Raw genomic sequence first — 20683 nt, 5'->3', positions numbered from 1 at the left:
GTGCGCTGTTTCGCATAGCAACGTTAGTGATACTAACTACCGGAGAGCCGGCCCTATAAATTTTCATGTATCATGAGAATGGAATAGGTATTATTAATTCATGTACATTAATAATAATAATAATACATATTAATTCATAGAAATGACCAAACTAACCCGAGTACTTACAAAGGTTAGCTCCATGATGGCAGCTACCAGCGATTACTCGCAACATGTCTTCGGCTGAGAACTCAGCTCCGTAGGTCAGAATGGATAAGCTTTATGAAAGGATCAAGGAAATAGAATAATCGTTTATTAGCTAATATAACATTTATTAAGCAATACAACTATAGGATTTAAAAATGTTCGAGTGTTCCTGGGTAATCGTTCCGCCATAGATGGATTTTTGTCTGCCCTCTAAAGTAGTAATATTACCGCCTCTTCTATCATATCTGCACGGAAAGTTGGTACCCGACGGAAAATAGAACTGTCGGCATGGACCAGTTTGCACTGCGTCAACATTCGAGTTCACAAGCGGCACAGACGAGACACATAGATTATCTATATATGCCTGTATCAGTAGATAATGTGAAACGAATAATGTCGCCGAGTTTTTTGTCGCTTTGATTTTAAATAGACAAATGCGCATGCCCGTTCTTCTGTACAAAGACTGCCATAGCAGTTGCCACCAGTAATAATGTTTTTGATAATTAAGCTCCAATAGTTAAGGCATATTGGTTTTTGCCTATGACCGTATTTCATGGCTAGAATGTCATCTTTAGTTTTATTTTAACGAGTCCTTGATTGTATCATAAAAGTGAACGCCATTCCTGATGATATATAGCCAAACTGGGACGTATACTATTCGATATTGAAGCGTAATTATGGTTATGCATAATGTAGAGAAAAAATTAGGTAACATTATGCTCGACGTACGAGCAGTAATCGCCCGAAGAATTCGTACGTATTTGTTGCCAGGCCCAGGTGGATCAGTCGACCTCAACACTGCTTACTTCATCATAGGACTCCCAATATAACAGGCATCTACTGTGATCTGACCGGACTTCCTCGTAAATTTCTCACCTTTGCTATGGCATGTCTCGGTACGACACACGCACACAGATATCGTCCGCAAATTCCCTATCTTTATAGTACGCATTCAACTGTTCTAGTTTGACGCTAACCTCAGATGAACGTGGATTGATAAAACAACTCAAGGCAGGAAGTAGTTTTATTTTTATCTGCAAATATACCCATAGCAAATTGATCCCTTAGGAACTTCTCCACGTCAGCGTGCCACCCGCCGATTCTTGTCTTCAGCTCGATTTCCGCTTCGGGTCGATCTAGACTAGAAGCAATGTTGCCATATTGGACAACAATCTCTATAGAAACCGTCAATGGTGCACTACACTCTACCATCACGCGGGGAACAACGGAATCTGCTAGCTATATGTTGAGATAAGACAAACGAACGAAACAAATATGCCTTGACAATAGGATAAAGAACGTTTTCTATATTTGTTTATGCCAGAGAAGATATCTACCGCATCTTAATGGGTTATAGGTCAAAACAAAGTTGTGTTTTAACTGCCGATCCAAAATCATGTAACCGCTAAATGTACAATAATAATAAAATTTATCATATAGCATTCTGGGCTGTGGAACAAAACCCTTACTACTTCGAGTTTCGTATGTTTGTGGAATTTTACGCATGGAATAAACGTTGTTTTGCATCTTAAGAAAAATGTAGTTACCGTGACGAGAAGAAAGAGCGCCGCGGAGCAAGCAATCCCAATCAGTCAAAACAAGAGCTGTGTGGTTTTATTAACATAAATATCACTTTTTTCACGTTGTTCACGTTAATGATCACGTATGATTCACTGAGACCGTTCAAATATCGTCATTTAGTCAGGCACTGAGAAAGATATCGAGAAAACAAGTCCTATAAAGCCTTTTTGTTTGCATCTCACTGAAGTCCTAACCCAGTTGTTTGAAAAATCTCTCTTGGTTTTTTTTCATCCAGAAACAAGTTTCGCACAAAACTTAGATTTCGTCACTTCTATTTCACACGCAAATTAAATAAATTTCATCAACTTTGAAGTAAGTTATACACTGCTGAACAACAGACTTGAACGTCTCCTAGCAGGTTTAGTGCAACACGGTCATTGGGATTCGAAAACATGCGGCTTACGACGCACCAGCTTGACTCGTGGAAATTTCATCATGACAATTAATTTTGGGAGATTTACAATACTGTAATACTCCGTAACCGATGTTGTAGTTTATCCAACAGTGAATCCGTTTTTCCAATGTGTTGCTTCTTCCACACAACTCCAAAGCGTCAATTAGGTGAATGCTATTACAAGTCAGACGCGCAATAAGACAAACCGTGCTCTAAACAAGGCTTTATGGTCGTTCTCCTTTCACAATAGCCGTCTCATTCCTCAAGTTGTAGACAATTGAAGTCAATTTCCTACTCTTTGAGTAAACGAATTTGTTTGTTCTTCGATCATCTTGTTTCTGTGTGTATTTTACAACTAAGCTGAAACGTTTCGACTATAATTAAACTACTGCTGTAGTTATGACTGGTTCTGTCACCCTCACGCGTAGTCTGATAGACCGTTAAGTCCGCACCCGTGGAGTGGCGTGGCTGTCGTGCTGATTCAGTTACTATAATATCATATACTGCCGAATACAATATACTGTCAAGCAGAACCGAACGCTGCCTAAACATAAATGCCGCATAATCCTTACACTTTTCTGTCAAATCTATTCTAGCAGTGCGACAGTGTTTGGCCGGCGCTGTTATGTATTGGACGCCGAACGGTTTGTCCTGTACACTATCAGACGAATAAACAATTACTCATGCATTCACAAAGCGTGTACCGAGCTGACACCACGACACATAGACACACGAATTGATCAATGTCTGAAGCGGCTACTGTTATCATACAAGTAGCTGTCACTTTTAAGTAAGAGCAACTGCAGACAAAGTGTCCCGCAGAACGGTTGCGGCCGTAGACGTATAAGTTTCTTGAAGTATAGCGTAACATACGATCTATTGGTTAAACTATAACTAGTCGTTTTTCTTAATTCTGATACAGATCTCATACTACACAATCAAGAGTCGGCTTAATTCTTTTTGAAGAAACTGACCAGAGTTCTCTCGTATGGTACTCTGAATTTGCGTTAGTCATAAAAGTTCGCTTACTGCTGGTTCGGGAGTCGACCCAGATTCCATCTCATACATATTCCCCAAACGTTGTGCGACTAGCTCATAAAATGGAAAAGCGCACAGACAGTTAGCCAGCAATCAACTAATAGAGCACTAAAAAACGCATCATACATGATTCAACTCTTCTGTTCTCGTTATTGCTAACGTCGTCGACGTTCCCATCCTATCCACCAGTTAGTCCTCGTTTTCCCTCTCTCCTTTATAGCAATCGATGGTGCGCGGTGTCGATAGACGTGGCGGCACCATGGCTGCAAACCTCGCTGCTGCCTTTAATGACGACCACGCTATCATCTACGCGGATGCAGACTGTAACCTCTACGGCGGCAATAGCGTAGCCAGCATTCGAGATATAGCACCGGATTGATCATCCACCCATCCATCCAACTAGAAGCAATGAACGGCGAAGTGGGTGCCTTTAGGCTTAATTTCATAATGCAAATAGCACTGCAGTACCATAGGCCATTTCTGGCAATGTAGGAAAATGCGCGCACCTCGATTCGTTTGTAGCACGCCTTGTTGGGTCAGCTCCCCTGTCTGATAGCATATATATATAGACGCGCTTCGTTAGCCAATACGTCACCTAGAAGGTGGGCATAGGTGCTTGATGAAACAATTGGTATCATTAATAATCAGAGCAGAGATCATCGTCATCGCTATACTAATATCACATTAGCATTTCCATCCAGTACACGCTTCTTCCCTTGCAGCTCGCTGTGCTGAGGCATCGCAAGCAAGCCACGCTACTACTTCGCTATGGCTGCGTACCAACATTTACTTTACCCATTGTCATTGTTATATTAACAGCATGAATTAGAGAACGTGAAAACATGTTAGTTCATTACCGATGTGGCTCGTAGTAAAAACATACTGCGGCCTTAAGTCTCGAGGTTACGCCTGGCCGCAGCTGCACATCTGCTAGAATTCCAATATGGCCGTGATACAGTACTTAATTATTTAATTGTTTCACTTCATCATCAGATTTGATTCATTTACAACTCTCGCAAAGCTCTCAAGCGTCAACTAGTACTAACGTCATAGCCGACTGCTAGTCTTCTCCTCGCTTATAGCAGCTCCAAACGAACCTCTCTCGCGTCGTTTCGAGCGTCTGGTGCTCGATAAATACGTTCAACCCACCATGCAGTCAAAACGGCACTACGCTCTGTACGAAATAACTACTGCACGATATATATCGTGTTAGAGGCACACTTAGGTGAATCGATAATGTTATATCGATTGTGTTCAACGAGTTAATAGCTCTAGTTGTTTTACTAGCACTTGTACGGCCAGCTGGCACCTGGGTTGCCTAGCGATAATCCACTCGAAGCTTGTGATACCGTCGAGATATTCGCCTTAAAGCGGATAGCCTCCGACCAAAAATAGAGCTCCTGAAATAGATGTTGTCATTACGCAACACCGGATAGTTTGCCTGGTAACTTCTTATCGATTCTCAGATTATATATAAATTCATTTCGTGTTGCGTTTTTGATATTCGTAAGAGAAATTCATATGCCGTGTGAACTGCTGAGTAATCGCATACGTAAATATTACATACATCACTGACATGGAGAAGGGGGATGTAAACTACATTTGCCGCACTGCTCCCTTTGCTTCTGCTGCGTAACCCAAAGACGAACAACCGTTGAGAGGATGAGCTATTTATTTAGAAAAAGCGATCGTTTTATTTAAATTATACTATTCGGTTCTCTATATGAAAGCAATGATATAGTTACATCGTTTTTTTAAAATTCACAATGGCTTGTCTTGTCTGATCACACAGAAGGGATATGGTTCGCCAACGAACTCAAATGCGTTGCACTGCGCTTAGACGCGAAACAAGCATCGTACTATTCTTACAATTCATGTAGAAGTTATTGAAAAACAAAAACATATCAAAACAGCTCCCAGCTGAAACGTGAGTTAATAGCTGACGATATCGTAAACAAAGCTTTTCTTTATAACGACTAGAAATTGTTTGTAATACACCTTTACGATATGTAGTAACATTGATGATGCGTCTTTTCAATGCACACATTTGCCTTTGTTGAAAACCCCAAGCCTAAGCTACCCCTATTCGTGTGGGAGTCATTTGCCATCATCACATTTGATTCTAAAATGCGCCACCGGCGCATTACTTCGTCAGATTTTATGTTTGTTAGCAGTATATTTGTCAAATGGATAGAATACGCATATATCTTCCCTAATTAAATAAATGGATGGCACGCAAGTGACGTTTGGACTCGTTTTAATAGATAGCTATTGCTTTTGCGTGTGATACAGCATGGTTTGCGTCTTCGAGTGGGGCGACTCAGTTACGCGGTGTTATATAAAATAAAGGCATCAAACAATAATAACACCTATAAAGGTAAATAGCTGGTAGACTGCCATTGTTTTGGCCGGTACGCATCAAGCCCTACGTAACGTCGAGAACTTGAACTGATCTGCATAAGCAACGAGGCTCTTGGAACTCAGCTCGTTTGTCTACGTTAACTAAACGTTTCTCATTTGCTTTGCATAGAGTTAAAATATAGAAATGCCACGTCAGCGGGTATTAAAAAAAACTGTGTTAGCTTTAAACAGCGATGAAAAACATTTCATTTAGTCCGATATTGATGTCACTATTGCGAAAGGTTAACTTGAAAGAATTCAGCTTGATTCTTCCTATGCTTATTATCGAAAACAAACGTGGAAAAAAAGCACAGGTAAATGCATTCGTATTTGGTTTTCATTTTTAGCAGTTGCTAGTGAGGTGGCCTTTAATCATAGTGTCTTTGGAAATAATCCAAGAGAAGCGGAATGATCGCAGAACGTTTGACAAGGAAAAGATGTAATTGCTATACCAGTTCACCTACGATTTTCTCGATGAGGTGCTTTTAATTTTCGTTGTTGGATCAGACACCAGTTCGCAGCTAAAGTCCAACTGAGTAAATTACATCTACAAAAAACCAGTGGAAGATTACAGTTATTATATGAGCCTTTTTATCTTAAACTACTAGTTTGATACACAAACATAAACTTAGTTAGTCTGAAACAATGCCTGTCAATCTCAAGTAAATATTGTGCGTTGTAGGTCAAAGGATCATGACATAGTATGCACTACATAACATGGTATATTCTCTCCGTTGAGCTGCATTTCTATTTCTCAAACGACGTACCTGTTAAGGAATAAATTACAACCTAATAATTTTTGGGTCTAACCGAGGTTAGGACAGTATAAAGGAATTCTGTCAAAAAGTTGGCGCGCGAAGGTGTGCAATATCAGTATTTCTACTCCATCAGCATCATTACAACTAAGCAGAAATAGGTATACATTAAGGGGAACTGAACCATTCATAGCGTCTATCCCGGTTTTCTTATGTGCTCACCACCCATTTACCAGCTGCCATGTGCAAACAGAACTGAATAAACATTCTCGCCTCTGACGTACAGATGCACGCCTGGTTAAAACCGTCCTTAGACTAAAAAACATTGATTCGCACCAAGAAGCACACATCATCGATAAAGAAGTACAGCAAGATAGAAGCAAGTAATGGGCACCGAAAATGTAAGTATTTCTAAGGCAATGGCAAGGCCTCAGCGATATACTAAACGATAATATTTACTTGTAGCGATTACATCAACGGCTCTACCTTCATTTAGCTGCGGCTGAAATTTCTGAGACTTCAAAAGCGTAACAACAGCTATAGCTATGGCTGATGATAACATTAATAATGTCATGCGACTACTTCTGCTAGCAGTAGTGATGTCGTATTGTGAAGAGATTGTGCAGGTTTTGTAGGTTACTTTTTAAAAGCCACTACTACTAGTGGCATTGAGCCGACGAAAAGCCTCCACGACGCATCAGACAGCCACGCGAGTTTTCATACTGCGACGCGTGCGCGCCGTCATACTCCACAGTGTCAGCACGATGATGACCATGCCTTACCATACTACAGCGCATTACAGTGCCACACGCGACGGTTCAGCCCAAGTATTATGAGAAATAGCACAGTGCGTCCAGAAAAAAAACAGACGCGCTCTTCCATGTACACAAAGACACACATACACACAGTGATCAAGCAGTGGAAAATTTTTCTCTCACAGTTATGTGTATTACATAAGGCAACGATAATCATTTTTGCTAAAATTTTATCGATTAACGATTTTAATACACTGAAGTCGTTATCCAGCTATAAAAATTTGCCACCACTTTTCTAAAGGTCGCTTAGCAAAAGTTTTCGTTAATTTTCGCAAGTGATCATACTAAGCTGCCCGTAAAATATAGGCTGGATTGAACACCCTTGGTGTGAACTGCGGTTCATCATTCTTGACATAATCTGGCTGAAATTGATCAACTAATCACATAGCCATTTTGGGGGCATTCAAATATACATTAGCCTGAAACTGTGAATATGGGGCATTCTTACTGCTGTTTTCACTACTCGGTATCATTTGATTCCGGTTCTGCAACTAGAGCTCCTGCAAATTTTGTCATATGACATAAAACAATGTTGATCTGATCGAAAATATGAATCTGGATGCAACAAAGCTGAATACTGAGTTATGCCTTAAGCTTAAAACGACAGAAAAGAAGCGAGGGAGTAGAGCTTTAGTGGATCGTCTAAGTTAATGAAAATTTTGTATCCAATTGCTTGCCTGCTGATTTGTTTAACCACGGATGGTCAAGCGCAAACAGGCTGATTCGCCATTGCCGTTCGATCTCATTTTTCTCAAAGACAAAATTGTCTATCTTGTTAGGTCTCATCACACGTTTATCATTACTGAGTGTCAATGTGCTGTTCTCTGAAGACTATGAACAACGCGACTATGTATATTTGGCTGATAGTTTTCCAAATAAGTGATCTTGGCGAATCATCTCAATTAACTAACTGCACATCTAGACACCATGCAGTTGGAAAAAACGCTATGAGACTCTGCTTAATTAGTACAGCCATTATTGAATCTTCGTCCAGGTCATACTCGTTAGTTATCCGCAGAGTATGATTCTAATTGATCAATTTTCTAAAAAAGCAATGCCACCTTTGAAGCATATTGAAAGTTTCAATCCACTTCTACTAATGTTAACTCGTCCGGAACTGGGTCACAGGTTGAAACCTGTTAGATAGTTTCACCATTTTTGGCTGGCTACGGCTGTTGGCCAACGGGGTATTATCAAATGTTGAGCTGAGAGATAATGGTTCCGTTTAATGCTAAACACTAAGACTCAGTAATTAAGTTTTTCTTTCTCGAAGGTAAAAGCGTGGTGAAATGCATTATGGAGCGGTGAAAACACGCCGCTAGGAGACCTTTCTGTTCGTTATAAACGGAAATTCAGCCTTTTCGACCCGCTAAATAGCCCCCTAAACATTTCGGTCCTGACGCCTGATGATATAACATATAGCAGTTGTCAGCTGGAACACATTCCTCTAGCCATTTTCGAAGTCAATTGAAAGCGGTCTCGTAAACCAAAAGTGATGACTTCCTCACCTATGCCTCATGAGTAGTTGGAAACACTTACGCAGAATTTGGATTGGTTTACTAATCACTTTAATTTAACCCTTCACGTACACGACCCGCTTTACCCATTTGGGTTTACAGCGAAAGCAACCGGCGCATAGAATAGAGGAGATCGACAGAGGTGTCTGACAGTATGTCGCTTGTATTGTGGATATGCGATGACGTAGAAATGGTCATTTGCATATCTTTTTCGGCTCGAGTGGAATCTGTCCGATAACTAATTGTTGTTAAAAGATTATGAAAATCAGGCAAAAGTTGTCATTTAGCTTTTAAAATATTGAGGTATAACTGAAAGATCGATCTTTGATCTCCGACGATATTGCACTTTGAAGGCGTAGGTGAAGAGAAAAACACGTCAAGCATAAAGTATCTTTTGCGAAAGTCCTCTATTGAAGTACAACGAAAAAACACGTTTCTCAAAAAGAGACTAATAGAAGGAGCATCCGACTTGACTTCCAGCCCACAGTAGCACAGGATTTGCTATTCCCTAAACTAGGTGGAACATTTAACGTCAGATACATTACGTCTATACCATTAACGATATAAGGAAAAAAATAATTAGTTCGGTCAGTTTGTGGGCTAACACGTTATTTAATTGTCGTTCATAATTATTTCTTTCATCATGCACTGTCTTAGCTGGTAAGAATCAGGCGAGAGAAACGTTCAAACTGAAAAGTTCAAACTTCGGGTTTTCCTGCATTTATAATCTGGGGAACGTACAGAAAAGGTACAGCGTAGTGTTGGCTACAAACACAGTACTTTCTTTTTAATAGAGATATTTTCTAAGGTAGAAAATTAACGATTGTAGCCCTGCCTTCTAAGATAACAATCGTTTGGAGAATATGCACATACTGTCCTTGCAGAGCTCGCGTGAGGAATTTGGTGAGGTTCACTAAAATTAAGGTCTACAGTCTGCAGCTACTTACACCACATAAACAAAACAATTGATTCTATCTGTAAAAAAAAGCCGTAATATAAGTGCATATCATATATAATGCCACAACGTGTTTCAGGTGCTTGAGTTATATGGTACTTTCTTAAGATACTTTGTTTGCGACGAGAGCATGTATAGGTATATTTGATTAGTTAAATGGCAAATGAACGAATGAATGAATGAAATCAATCTGCGGATTAACAAAGTTATCTATTTCGGTCCTCGAAAGCGTGGAAATACGCCCGAACGAGTGATAGTAGCAAACGTCAATATAAAATGTCCTTTTTATCATTTTCCCCAGTACAAGTTCATATATCTGTCTTTGCGCTCGGGTGGAGAATAAGTCGAATTTATTACTCTACCGATTCCCCGATGATTGCGAGAGCTACCGACAGCGATAGCAACTCAATCGCATATTATTTGGTATCGAGAAACCTCCGACTAGATTAGTCATAACCTTATACTTTTATAAACAAAAATCACGCGTTGTTTTATAAATTCTTAACTTGGCCTCGTCAAACCTCTATTGTGAAACGTATTTCCTATCCGGCCAGGTCAGACCAAACGATCCCAGAGAATAGATCAGACCGGGTGTGATATCGGACGGAAACAGTGTTTCTTTCTACACTGTGATCAAACACGATGCCCATAGGTTACCACAGAGTAACACTGAATACATATTACGTGTCCTCACAAAAGAATGATACCGCTTAATTAAAATGGATTAGAAGATAATCTTTAAAATTATTTCAGCAGTTTCGAAGTGCGCTGTCCACTTCGCGTTCGATTAGAAACTGTTTAGGTTGATCGAACCATTCGAAGCGTAAATCTCTAAACGGTGCCGAGCTACGTTTAGGCCAAGAAGTGTGTTACATAGTGGAGACGACAGCATCTATATTGAAACTCCACAGTAAACCAACTAATAGTGCAGTCGTACCACGGTAATGACTCCTGCCTTTGTTACCCCTTTCAGGCCGTCAACAACTACAAGGGTCTGGGAGTCTCGGGAAATATTTGCCATATATAGTATTCGCTGTCCGCTACAGACAGGAACGTCACGAGGATAATTCAGCATTCCAACACAGTTTACCCCCTCTGTATATTTGCCGCGTTGTAAGATAAGTAACACTTCCCTTGACATGGAGACGACTGTGTCGTCTCTGCGTTATTGCCCCTACGTTTGTAATAATATTTACCAAAGATCCAAAAAAATCGCTCCTTTTTCTACTCCTTATGACTGCGACGCATAGCTCATTCTGTTGAAACACTTATTTTGAGTGGCCTAATAAAGGCTTTTCGAGAATTTCTGCAAATTCATTAGAGTGATGGTTATCTGACACACTGCAGTAACAAGATAATACAATCACTGGAACCGGCAAATTGTATCACCAGAACGCTTTTCTTTGAATATTTATAAAAACATCAGTAAAAGCTAAAAATATTCAAGCCGGTCTCACGCATTTTACGTTATTATAGATTGATGCCATCAGTAACGTGATCACTTGGGAGTCGACATACATAAAGCGATCCTCACATAAACATTTTCTTGATGTTGTTGTTGTTGTTGCAGGCAAAGTATAGTGAACGGATTACTCAAGTCGATCATGTTTTGCTGATACTGTTGTTTTTGTAATCAAATATTATAACAGCGAATCAGCGGCAAAGGTCGAGAAAGCGTCAAACGTGTGCCCAATGCTACTGTCAGTAACAATTTCGAATCGTTGTGCGAAGACAAAGATTAGATATAAGCGTTAATTGATTAATCACCACGGAATGAGCTCATTTAAAAGTCTTCTGCTACTTCCTGATCGCTGTTCTTCATATTATTTTACCTTTTTACTTGTAATATCAACGACATTTCGGTGAGAACTGTTTTTCCGATTTATTATCAACTACTCATTGAAATGGAAGGAAGCTCCTAGCAGGTAGATAAAGATTAATTGACATAATGGCTAGACGAGGACGTGTCAATGACGTGTGGCACGATGCGCAATTGTGCGAACGTGGACAGTCATACTGTATTAACTAAAAACAGTGCAAAGAATCAGCAGATCGTTGTTGGCTCTTTTCCAATAAAAGAAAAAAGACTGCACGTTGAGAGATAATCGAACGAATCATTTCATTATTTTTTTCGAATGCCCATACGAAAGTTTAAGGAAGTTCTTGTTTAATTAATATGTACAAATTCTAGTTATAGCAAGTTAAATTACATTAATAATGACGAGTGAACATTGGAGAAACGTTGACCTGACGTACTGAGTTAGTCATTTCATGTTTTGCTAATTATGTTGTAATGAATTTGTTGATTTTCGGTGACTCTATACTATACATGTATAATTACTACGATAAGAGAAGAATAAGAGAAACGAAACATCCGCGAAATAAGGAAATCAATAACAGACGCGACGGTTTAAACAATAATGCCTTGTTTTTACTCAAGAACTTCACTTGACGATTTATTGGTGTTTTTTGGTAACCTCATACATTTCCAGCTATTTCAACCATGTATTTAAGCAATATAGCTCATTTTACGGAAGAAGATGAGTCTTGGCTTTTATAAGTAAAATACCTAGCTATTGGTTTGCTGAAATGCATATATACACAACACATACGTCGATAGAAGAAGTCCGGGCGATTGAGCTTACATTTCTCTTCCTACGAAAATATATGTAGCTTGGTCTCAAGAGTAAACGCGCTATTTATGCTAGATAAAAAAAAGTACCAGCCCAAATCTAAAGCTATGTCCCTTTTCTAATAGCTGAGGTTCGAAGGCCAGGGGGTGACTGTTGTGGTAAAACATGACCAACAAAGCGACCTTCGTTCTCAAACGGTGAATCTTCCCGTTTCAGCGCCGGATGTGAAGACAAGATCACGCTGCCTCGGTTTGGACTGTATATAGTATAGGATGAAGAAGTAGTAGTGGGAACAATCAATATATTGGCTGACAACAGCCTTCTTGCCACAGCAATATCTGTCCATACGACGGGACATACCGCAGCGATCTGATATACTTTGAGCTGTAGCAGCCCGGAACAATATCGGTGTCAAGGAACCTTAGCACGCAAGAATAATAATGTACGTATGCATGTATGAAGTATGCATAGATAAAGCGATATACCGTTGCTGAGGCTTCTTTTTGCTTTAGCTAATCAACGGGCTGAATAAGAAATAGATTACAAAAAATGAAGATTCGGTTAGTAATGGCTTCTGTACGACTGCCAATTCTGCGGCCATGAAGTAAATCTATGTAGTCAACTTTTTTTTTTAGTAAGACTTTTCCCGAAAGGAGTTATGCAGATCTTCAAGTACGTTTACTGTAACAGTTGATTGCAATTTACAGACTACAATGTTTTCATTTCCAAGAACTTACATAGTTACTTAACAAACATATATATTGAGTTGAAGGTTCAAACCGAGAATTTACGAAAAATAGGAGGGCCTACATGACCTGCTTTTTACTTTCTACCTAACTTCTGCGCCAGAGCGATATAATTCCGCGCATAACCGTTGACGAGCGTAAAACAACCTTCAACTATCTGAAACTTAATGATTGTGCTTGCACTTCCCTCCATTTAGGAGTAAGAATAATTTTGCGATTAAACAGGAAAATAATAGTATTAAATATCTCATTATGTTGGCATCCCCACAATGGCTTTGCGTTATCAATTCTCGATGAGGAAGGAAATATAATTTGAAAATTTTCCCGACGTTTCTCAACTCAACTACGGATATTTTTACGAATACAGTACACTAAGCAACGAAAATGGTCACCCAACATATACATATAAAAACGATACCCTTTTACCTGCTATATAACGAGGAAAATAACAACATAGTATTGTAAAGACAAAGAAAATGGATGAGCTAATAAGCTAGACCGCATTTCTCGTGCGCAAGCAAAATGTGTTTATTAAGGGTGCTTCTTGTGCCCATTTGTCCCGATGATATCTTTAAGATAGCAGACGACAAATACTCATATACTAAATCAACAGAATAATAAAAGGTACCATATATTTTTTGCATATTGAAAAAAATCTCTCTTTTCTGTCAGTTTTATTTGTTTATTTTGCAGACTTGCTGAGTCTGTCTCCAGAAGACCTGTATCAGCTCAGAAGTACGAAGGTGATTTAAAGGTTTTGTCTGAGTTAAAATTTCTGGCTTTATAGCTGTGGTGTGCCTACAGTTAAAATCTATTCATCATCATTATTTATATACATATATATAATAAAACTTTAAAGACGTTCTGTGTTGTCGACAAATGTCGACACACCGCGTAATGGTGAAATTTAGGTCTCGAAGGCTACCGAATGAATTTTGCGTCATTGTGTATAGTCAGATCAAACAGTGACTTTGCGATCAGTATGAATATTATTTATTTTTGCTATCCGTTTAATTACTAAAGACCTTTTTTATTTATTCATTAGGCCATCGAAAGTGGGAAGCAAGGCAATTGTTACAAAATAGTATACCTGTCTGATAAACTGATTTTGAAGAATTGTTTACATCTGAATTACCTTAACGAGGTTCACCCATAAGGATAAACGATCACGTTTGATTTGATTATGGAGAGCGTGCGGTTATAGGATGAATGCTTTATGATGATTTTTTTTTTATTTTTTATTTATTTTTTATGATTATTATTAATTTATGACATGCGCAGATGATTTAACTACATCAGTTCGCAAACATTGAAATATAACACTGTCCCTGCCCTAATAATAAATCTTCTAGTTTTAAAGGCGTCTCCTTATATATGACGATTTATTTGTGCATCTATGAAAAGCATACAATTATGTGCAATTAAATCAAAAACAATCCCAAGAGGACATAAATAAAAACATGAAGGATCCTTGTTATAGGTTATAACTGCTTCGAATCGACTTGAAACGAAGTCCATTTCAAGTCCTGATGTAGAATAAGTAGATGAGCTAAAGTGACATGCGCAGATGATTTAACTACATCAGTTCGCAAACACAGAAGAAGGAAGACACATGGTAGAGAGGTACATCACATCATGATTTGATAAGAGTGTTATTTCTAAGAAATGCTTGGTTTTAAGTTGATAAAAACAGCCTAATTTGTCTTCTTTTATATGCACTTGTTTCGTCACATAGAGCAGAGAACTAAACACAACGTTGCAACGGTATAATTTCAATCCATATCTATACATGAAATACGTGTAATCATCGACGTACGGTTTATGTTTACCTATAATAAACAGATAAGCCATAAAATTTGCAAGTGATTCGTAATTGGTCGTTTAAAACTTTGAACTTTCATCGAAGTGTCTTGTAAACACTATCTAGCACGTGAAATATCCTTACTTTAAGAACTTGATGTATGCTTCATTTTATGCGGAATCTTCTTGATCACATATAGCAGATTACTGCGCTATCGATTATAACAAAAAATATTCACGATAATTCGATTACACGCAAAAAAAAATGACCCCAAAAATAGTCTGTGTGGGTTCTTTAGACTTCAGCTGTCGACACCTTTATTTGCTGGACCCATATTTTTTGTGTTTTTCGAAGATACAAGCGCTTGCTGGAGTTCATCGAAAATTACGGAAAACATCAGGCATGTGAACCTTTGACAAAACAACGGACTCTTACCGGTGCCATTATTCTAGGAATATCCTAGGAATAAAAATTTAAGCCTTGAAGAACATATATAAGTTGACTGCAGTTCGTCAGACTTCCACACAAAAGAGCCATGTGGTTCCGGACGTTTTTGAACGAAATAGAGCATGGCCGGTGCGCTACCTACAGGTTCAATATGAGATTCTTCGGAGTACGTATTACGAAAATAAAAAGTTAAGAAAGACTGAAAAAAAAGGACAGTGCATTTTTTCTAAACCAGGTCTATGAGAAACTGCGGAACGTGTGATCAACGTTTGAGTCAAATTGTGGCAGAAGATAAAACAATCATAATACTGGCTTCTGTGCATGAATACTGTACGGAAGTGCACCTAACATGTTTCAGAATATGCCACTTTTTATGCTTTCGAATTTACTTTAGTTTTTACAGCCGCTAAATAGCTCCAAACATATACAGCCTGACATTGACTACAAAACCAACTGCCTGACCCAATAGCACCGAGCCTCGGCTAACTTCTTCCGCGAATGTCCACTAGAAAGTTCATGGCAAAAATAATGCAGGCTTACAAACTTATTTTTGCTGTCAAACGTTTCATCGTCGCCTCTTTGCTCGTAATCAATTAAAAATCAGCTGCATTAAGGTACAAATAAGTACAGAAGATACAAAAAGCTGTACTTGAGGCCATAGATATCGCAGCCTAGATAGAGTGGCTAAAAATTTTGTTTCTGTTGAAAAATCGACCATCCTTATGTCAAAAACGTTACCCTATATTGTATGAGGCGCCCTCTTTCTGTACTTATGCTTGTTCTCCAACATATACCTAATGGCTCTATGCTTCCAGTCACGGCTATCGGCCTAGCTGTAGCATGTTAGTCTTTTTTAGGGGTGTACGCTTGAGGCAGCTTCATTATATATTGTTTTATACTATAAAAAAGAGCTATTTCAAGGCTTTTGCTTAAAAACAACATGTTTTTGGAAGAGAAAACACAAGCGTGCATTTCATAATAATAGGAACAAAAAATATCATCCTTTATCAAAAGCATAATTTTCTCGTTTACGTCAGCAATATTGTGGACGGCTTTATTGCACAAAACATCGTATTTCACGATACAAGCGAATAGCAAAGTGTTAATCGTACGGTATTGTCAATATTATAAGGTCCTGCAGAAATACACCAACTTTTTCTGTATTTGATTGTCATTGAACTGGATGCGGCAGATTTCAGTCTGTGAAGGTCAACAACTTCTGTTAACAGAACTTGAGCCCTTCAGTTACGAAGTTTCGATACACTGTTATGTGTTAGACCCAGTCTGACACTGCCGGAACAAATCGTCTAACCGTATAAGGCCGTTAAATTTGGTCGAACGACCCGAGAACGAAGGACGTGTTTATTATTTGATGATCTCTTTAACCTTAGTCGACACGAAAACAGCAGGCCCAATCTGTTAATGTATAACCGACTCTTTTGGCCGTGCATGGCGGTAACAAATATATCAATAAGGTTGTTGATTTTATGAGAGTCACGCTGCTCGTGAATTACACCTAACTATTTATACCTAATTGTTTATAAAAGGTAACGTCAACTAGAAACTGAATTTTTGGAGAGACCTGACAAGGCATGTATACGCAATGCCATAGGCGTCGTGCGCAACCTGCAGCTTAATGGGTTATATGTTATTCGCTCAGAAGTGGCAACTTACAATGTCTAGGCATATATATTTCTTAATTAACTCTGTAAGAGCTGCAAATCTGGGGCCCGTTTATTGCAGAACTGTACTTACATTCGGCGGACCGTGTTATGTCAAGCGACAGATTTCAAATCGATATGGTGTACCGGTTGCGATGCGCCCTCTTGGATGAACTCTGAAAGCCGCCTGCATGTGTTTGACTCTATTGTATCACGGCTTTCACGTGGAAATCACTATGCCGACACTGGTAGAGAGTGGTCCACTAACAGCAGCGACAATTTCGCTTGTCGCAGAAAAACTGGCTCATCCGACTTCATACCATCTCTTACAACAACGACAAACACAACAACGGTTAAACACTTTCAGCAGCTGCCGGCTACTGCTTTCAGATGGATGTGGCCGTGATGAGCACTTCTCACTGTGCCGTCGCTTTTTTTTCCCGGTTAGGTGATTTTGCGCGCGACTGACAACGGGATGATCTCTTCCGTTAATAGCAATCGAGACAACAACGATTGCTGCTAAATAAGCAATAGTGGAACATTCGACGATATTGGTGTTCACGTCCGAGACGCGTGAATAACGATCACACAGTGGGTGGATGATTGTATAGTATATTACCTGTTGTATGGGGACTTGAACGATGATCGTGGCTATAGCATTTTTCTTTACTACTTATTGTTACCACGTTATTACTATTAATGCAATACGTATTCATACAGCGAATTTTACTTTAATGGGAACCCGGCGCAGTATTGTTGCCTTCCGAGCAAAGAGACGGGCGCTGCAGTAGTTCTAGGTGGTTAGTGATCTGTCACTGCGGACGAAAACCTGGGCAGACAGAAAGGTGGGACTGGGCGGGTGTTAGATCCTTGAGTTCTCTCTATGGTGATAAGTTAGCTAACCTCAATAGTAAACTCACCTCGGCTGGTGACTTCTTAACTCTGATATTCTACTGTTGTGGTCACTTCGGTCAACCTTCTGACCGCTCGGCGTCGTGCGGCCACCGCGTTCCCGTTCAATCACTGTCGATTACACTCATGTACAAGAGACTGTGTAGCTAGAGCAATGCTTGTGGATCCGTCTGATTGTGGGGAAAGTCGGAACGACATCATTACAAGTCTACCACTAGCATCAGCAATGGAAAAGCAGCAACAGCTACTGCTGGCCCTGAACTCACCAGAGCCGGCGGAGCGGAGCCGTCGTATGGAGATACTGGAGTGAGTGCAGACGTATCCGTAGTACTGTAACTCCCGTGTTAGCACCAGCAGTTGCGTCGTAGTTGTACCACTACCCTGTCGCTATTACTTCTTCTACTTGATGCTACCGTGGCTGTTGGCCAACCAACGACCGCCACTCACTAACGCCGACCGCGGCAGTAACTCGTACGATGGCGGCGTCGCCGCCGCCGTAGTCCGCTGCTGCTTCGACTACTGCCGCTCGTTCAACGTTGACGCTTCTCTTGTTGTTGTTGTTGTTATTATTTCTGCTGCTAAGTCTACTATTAGTGCTGGTTGCTAAACAGTTTGTGTTGTTGTTAGCGCTGCTGGATGGTAGTTGTTCGATGATGATGATGATGGTGGTGATGATGATGACGACGACGTCGTCGTCGTGGTTACATAGTGATACGCGATAGAAGCAGAGGGTAAGCCAAAGCCGGCAGAGTAAGAGTAAAGCCGCTTTCGCCGCACTATTGACGTTTCCCTCTGTTTTGAGGGCCGTGGCTGCTGCAGATGCTGCTGCCTGGGTCACTGCTTCACGCTATGGCAGTAACACCAACAGACGTAGCGGAGGTGATTGTGTCTGTAGTATGAGTCGTCCTTCTCCAGTGACGCTCTTTCCGCGCTCTTTACCGCGTAGCACAGCACTTCCTTCCCAAAACACTGCTTAGTAGCGCCCTTCCATAGAGAAGGACGATACTGTTGGGGTTATTGTTGACAACTGAAGCCCGCTAACCACAAGCTATGCATTAGTCCGAGCTATTCAGCGCAGTTGGGCTCTAACCACGGCTCAACATAACTCAATTCAATTGCGCAATATATAGTACATAACTACGTCGTAGATTCTCACTCAAGTCAGGATATCGGGCTGTCCTTTTATCAGGATTCTGGTCAACGTGTATATGTATTGAACATCGCGCCTGCAAGTCAAAAGTCGGATAGCACTACTTCTAAACACAGCCATTCAACAGTTCAATGTCTAGATCGCCATTAGAGACAAGTCGCAAGCACACGGAGAACACAGCATCTGTCTTTCCTCAGCTATGATGACAAACGCAGCGTTTGTTACTTTTGACGGTTTCACTTTGCTAGCACAATTGCATGAGTACCGATTTTTCCCTGGCCAGAAAACATGAACGTACGCTGAGTTTATAAAGCAATTGATATCGCTCATGTTCATAACTAGGAGCTACTGTTGAATGTATAGCGAATCTACTGGTCGTTATGGAAGCGTGAACAAATTGCTTCACGCTCACACACTCTACACTGAATATACATGTGCTGTCTTGTCTGGTCCCTGTGCCTGTGCTCAGGACGATATCACGGCCAAGAACAACGACCCCCCACAAAACACAGCGATCAGCAAAAACACCTCTGGATGTTGCTGCTGCTGTGACGTTGTCGATGTTTGTTGGGGCGACGGAAGCGCAGCACGGCAAACGCAGTTAGGCTCAGAGATAGAATCACTTACCGCCAGACGCTCTCTCATTCATTATTGTTCGTTTGTCATGCATCGTTCGTGCTCGTCAGCAGCAGCAGCAGTCAGAGACCCAGAAAGAGGGCCAATGATGCAGCGGCTGTATTAGTAGCAACAGAGGCTGCAACGGCGGGATTCTGCTGCCCTTATGGTCGTCTGGTAGAGTTAGCGGCGGCGACGGCGGTAGCAGCGGGCCCTAAACCGGTCCGGCCGACAGCCCTCTTAGGCTGGCTTGCTCGCCCGCTTGGGGAACTTGCAGCCGCCGGCTGGCTAGTACGTGCAGTTGGCTGATTGGCTTAGCTTTTAGTTGGCGTCCGTCTGATTGCCTGTCAGTTCGTAAGTTCGTGGCGAACCACAACAAAAGGACACCCCACACACGAGAAGGCAGGCAAAAGAAGAAGTAGATGTACCCGGCGGTGGCAGCCGACAGCCCAACCAGACGACGTTACTCACTGACTTGCCGCAAACAACAAACGGTGACACAACAACAACAACGGTTGCAACACTACAGTGACAATATAGAATAGCAGCATTTGTAGCAGCAGTCGCTGGGCAAGGCAGGATCGTTACAAAACACGGACGCTCTCTCAACACAGCGACAACTCATACGACGGGCCGGTGCCAATGGCCTGGCAGGACCACTGTTAGCAACGAACCGACAAAACACACCACATGGAGGGAGCAGACGAATCCGCAGGTTCTTTCACACAGCAGGGCCGACTCAAACGAAACGAATCAGGGAAGAGCCCGTAGTTAAATCGACGAACCAGCTGAACAGAAGTGGCGATTTCCCGTAAGCAGCGGGAGCAGTAGCAGAATCATACATACTAAATTCATAACCATCTCTTACTATATTGTCAATGAATATATAGCTACAAATGGCAAATCACTGAGGCACTGAAAACAGCACAGATACCAGCTCATACATAGAGCAATGTCAGCGTTCTGCAATGTCAATGCATATACTCGTGCATAGATGCATATTTTAATAGGTTTCTGCACGACGACAGTGGAGGAAAATTCTGAACGATAAGTGACGATGGATACATCGTTCTGTTT

At 40.7% G+C, this 20683-nt stretch overlaps 1 protein-coding gene across 7 annotated transcripts in view; it reads right to left on the bottom strand.

Moving 5' to 3' along the window:
- The window catches only part of LOC111273962 (long-chain-fatty-acid--CoA ligase 4), a 43458-nt gene extending 23594 nt beyond the window's left edge, over window positions 1-19864 (bottom strand). The window contains exons 1-2 of one of the 7 annotated variants that reach the window (XM_086967472.1): window positions 17850-19864; window positions 17024-17254 (exon numbers count right to left, since the gene is read on the bottom strand). The gene's annotated coding sequence lies outside the window, so the exon portion shown is untranslated. The other 6 variants (XM_086967473.1, XM_086967471.1, XM_022855995.2 and 3 more) reach the window with 6 other exon arrangements.
- Window positions 19865-20683: the final 819 nt, after the last annotated feature.

Source organism: Varroa jacobsoni, unplaced genomic scaffold, assembly GCF_002532875.2.
Source record: "Varroa jacobsoni isolate VJ856 unplaced genomic scaffold, vjacob_1.0 scaffold_240, whole genome shotgun sequence".
Classification (NCBI taxonomy): Eukaryota; Metazoa; Arthropoda; class Arachnida; order Mesostigmata; family Varroidae; genus Varroa; species Varroa jacobsoni.
Note: the sequence above shows the minus strand (reverse complement) of the source record. Positions and strands in the feature narration are given on the sequence as shown.